At 35.1% G+C, this 4,594-nt stretch overlaps 1 protein-coding gene and 1 pseudogene across 1 annotated transcript in view; one reads left to right on the top strand and one right to left on the bottom strand.

The window, feature by feature from the left end:
* Nucleotides 1–4,594, bottom strand: part of LRRC7 (leucine rich repeat containing 7) — a 688,741-nt gene that overhangs the window by 417,225 nt on the left and 266,922 nt on the right. The gene's annotated exons all lie outside the window — the stretch shown is intronic.
* Nucleotides 588–1,117, top strand: LOC102822946 (annotated as a pseudogene).

The raw sequence follows: 4,594 nt of genomic DNA on the forward strand, positions 1-4,594 counted from the left end.
GGCCCAGGATCGAGCATTGTTTCGTTCTGCTGTGCATGGGGTCGCTATGAGTCGGTTCCGACTCGATGGCACCTGACAACAACAACAACAATGACCGTAACCCAAAAGAGTTGTGGGATGACATCATACAGGAAGAAAGTGAAAGGTCATTAAGAAGACAAGAATGAAGGAAAAGTACAAAATGGATACCAAAAGAGACTCTGAAGCTTGCTCCTCAGCATAGATATGCTAAGTGAAATGAAAAAAATAAGGAGATAAAAGAGCTGAGCAGAAAATTACACAGGTCAGCCTGAGAAGACAAAGTCAAATGTTATAACAAAATGTGCAATGACCTAGCATTTGAAAACCCAAAAAGAAGAACACAATGTGCGTTTCTCAAGATGAGGGAACTGAAGAAAATTTCAAGCCTCGACTTGAAGTATTGAAGGATTATATGGGCAAATTATTGAATGATGCAGGAAGCATCAAAAGAAGATGGAATAACCATCTCTGCCCCTCCTTCTCCCCCCCTCCCGTCTAGGGACCACCAGACACCACATGGCAAACATAATACCTTTTCAAGTCTGCAATGAAAAACGGTCTCCAATAAAACTACAATGTAAAATATGGGAAAGAAACATAATGGAAAAAGTAAAAAAAAAAGTTGAGGCAAAACCTGAAGAATTTGTGGTAGAAGTGCTGGACTAAGTGTATTTAATGGGAAGGTGGCATATTTCATGAAGTGAAAGGGATTTACAGATGCTGATAATGCATGGGAACCGGAAGAAAATTTAGATTATCCAGAATTAATTAAGGCATTTCTGACTTCTCAAAAAACTAGTAAAGAAAAAGTTGGTACAAAAAGGAAATCTTTATCTGACAGTGAATTTTATGAAAGCGAATCGAAGAAGAAAGATGCTACTGACAAACGTCTGGCTTTGCCAGAGGTTTTGAACCTGATCAAATAACTGGTGCCACAGACAGCAGAGGAGAATTAATGTTTCTCCTTAAATGGAAAGATTCAGATGAGGCAGACTTGGTGCTGGCAAAAGAGGCAGACATGAAAAGCCCTCAAATTGTAATTGCATTTTATGAAGAGAGACTAACTTGGCATTCTTGTCTGGAAGATGAAGCTTAAAAATTGATTGAATTGATTTTTATACACATATATGTAAATTTTAGGTCTTGGTTTTTTGATTTATTAGTGTGAAGAATAATTATATTCTAATGGAATTATGTTTGATATGCTTGTTCTAATGTAGTACAGGGGGAGTTGTTGGGTATTTTTGTTGTTATATCAATGTTGTTGTTGTTAAGTACCATGGAATCAGTTCCAACTCATAGTGACCCTGCACAGGGTTTCCAAGGCTGCAGATCTTTGCAGGAGCATAAAGCCTCATCTTCCTCTTGTGGAACAGCTGGTAGTTTTGAACTGCCGACCTTGAGGTTAGCAGCCCGATTCGTAACCACTACGCTACCAGAGCTCCTTTGTTGTTGCATCACTAGCACTGGTTAATTTGAAGAACTAAATGCAAGCTTTCTGTAGTTGCTTAATTTATCAGAAAAGAACATTTGATATTATGGTATATTATTTCCTCTACATTAGAGAATAACTTTTCTAAATATTGGGAAATTTTACCTAGTCATTACCGAATCAGAACTTGTATTTAATGCATAAATACATGCTGGGTTTCTGGTAGTTTTTGCGTGTATGTAAACATAGAAAGTGCGTCCTAATCCAATCTGGAGTCCTGGCATGGCACTGTGGGCTAATGCGTTGGATTGCAAAGTTTTTTTAAGTGTCTTCAGTGCAGTTTGGAGTTTTTCCTTCAATCCTATCAATTCTTCATCATATATACCTTCCTGAAATGTTTGGGTTATTTTTCTTACAGTGATTCTTTGTCTTTGTTGCTTCCTATGTCATTCAATATTTTGCCCATAATAATATGTTTCTTGGTAAAGTAAAGGCTCAAGAAAGAAGAGGAAAGCCCTCAACAAGATGGATTGTAGTAGTTACAACAATAGACTCAAACATGACAATGATTATAAGGTTGGTGCAAGATTGAACCTCATTTCATTTTATTTTACATAAGGTAATTTACAGTCATAACTAATTTGACAATACCTAACAACAACATATATATAGGTATAATATGTTTGGTTGGTTGGTTGGTTATGTGCTGTGGAGTCGTTTCCGACTCATAGCGACCCTGTACAGGGTTTCTGAGGCTGCAAATCTTTACGGGAGCAGAAAGCCTCATCTTTCTCCCGTATAATATAATATATGTATATTCTAAAACCACCACTTTCTGCCAGTTTGACTTACTGTGGAAAATTGTGTGTTGTTGTGATGTTGGGAGCTATGCTTGGTATTTTAAATACCAGGAGGGTGACATATGGTGGACAGGTTTCAGCTGAGCTTCTAGACTACGACAGACTAGGAAAAAGGGAAGATTGACAACTTCTGAATGTTTAGCCACTTTTATTTTATGAATAAAATAAAAACACCAGAATATTGTTATTGAAATATGATGAATACTACCAGAATATTGTCAGATACAATACCAGAAGATGAGGCCCTCAATTTAGAAGGCATTCAAAATATGACTGTGGAAGTCTGCTCAAATTAGATGTAAGCAAGATTATACAAATGGAGTCAAGTTTTCATGACCTTCATTTGTTGATTGGGCACAACTTAAAATGAAGATAAACAGCTGCAAACATCCATCAATAATCAGAATGTACAAAGGATAAACCTAGGAAAATTGGAAGTTGTAAAAAATGAACTAGAATGTATAAACATCGATATCCTAGATATTAGTGAGCTGAAATGGACTGCTATTATGCATTTTTAATCTGATTATCATATTGTTCACTATGCCAGGAATGACAAATTACAGAAGAATGGAATTGCATTCAGCAAAAAGACAACATTTCAAGATCTACCTTGAAGCATAATGCTGTCTGTGATAGGATAATGTTCATATGCCTACAAAGAATAAAAATTAATGTAACTACTATTTAAATTATGCACCAACCCCTAAAAGCAGTGATGAAATTGAAGAATTCTACCAACTTGTTCAGTTAGAAATTGATCAAACATGTAATCAAGATCTATCGATAATAAATGCACACCTTTAAAAAGAAGAAAGAACCAAAATCAACACATTAAAACAACATCTCCAACAATTAGGAAAAGACAAGCAAATTAAACGTATTGACATCAGAACAAAAGAAATAACAAATATTACAATAGAAATAAACAAGATAGAAAACAAAAAAAAACTATAGAAGAATCAACAAGACAAAAAGCTGGTTCTTTGAAAAGACTAATAAAATCAAAAAACCACTGGCAAATCTAATAAAAGAAAAGAAGAAGAAGGAACAAATAACATACATAAGAAAACACATGGGTGACATAACAACAGAAAAAATTGAAATAAAAGGGTAATAACAGCATACTATTAAGAGTTAACAAATTTGAAAATACATTTTTAGAAAAATATGAGATACTTAAATTTACAGAGTGAAGTAGGAAAGTTGAACAGCCTGTAACAAAAGAAGAATTTGAAGGTCATCAAAAACACCCAACAAAAAAAAAGTCCAGGTCCAGATGGATTCACTGATGAATTTTACCAAACATTGAGACAAGAGTTGTCACCAATTTTACTCAAACTATTGCAGAATCTAGAAAAGGATGGAAAACCTTCTAATATATTTTATGAAGCAAGCAAAATCCTCCTACCAAAACCAGGGAAGGACATCACTAAAAAAGAAATTATAGAGCAATATCCTTCATGAACATAGATGCAAAAATTCTCAACAAAATACTAGCCATTAATATTCAACAACATCTCAAAAACAACAATGAAAAAATCATAAACAAGGACTATTTATACCAGGGATGCAAGGATGGTTCAATACTAGAAAAGCAATCAACATAATCCACCACATGAATTAAAAAAAAGAAAAAAAGGAAAAGAACTACATGCTCAATCCAATGGATGCAGAAAAAGTATTTGACAAAATCCTACATTTGTTGCTGATAAAAACACTCAACAAAGTAGGAATTGAAGAGAAATTCCTGAACATAATTAAGATCATATATACACAAAACCAACAGCCAACATCAATCTCAAAGGAGAGAAACTTTGTGAACAGAAGCCACTCCTTTTTGTTATTCTGTTGGAAGTCTTAGCCAGTGCTATAAGGCAAGAAATGGAAATTAAAGGCATCCAAGTTAGAAAATAAGAAAAATTCTTTCTGTGTGTGTTTGATATTATTCTATACCCAGAAAATCCAACTGACTGAACAAAAATTATTATTGCAACAAATTAAAAGATTCAGCAAAGTGCAGGGTACAAGATCAACACACAAAAATCAGTTGGAAGAATACCAGGTGAAGGGGGTTCAGAGCAGAGCTCCAAAAAAACGAACCACATGTTGTTTTCGTTAGGTACCATCAAGTCGGTACCAACCCACAGCCACCTTATGCACAGCAGAACAAAACACTGCCTGATCCTGGGCCAACCTCACTACTGTTGTCACGTTTGAGTCCATCGATGCTGCCATTTGGCCAATCCATCTCATTGGGGGTCTTCCTCTTTTTCTCTGA

This window comes from Chrysochloris asiatica, unplaced genomic scaffold (genome assembly GCF_000296735.1).
Source record: "Chrysochloris asiatica unplaced genomic scaffold, ChrAsi1.0 scaffold00048, whole genome shotgun sequence".
NCBI classification, from domain to species: domain Eukaryota; kingdom Metazoa; phylum Chordata; class Mammalia; order Afrosoricida; family Chrysochloridae; genus Chrysochloris; species Chrysochloris asiatica.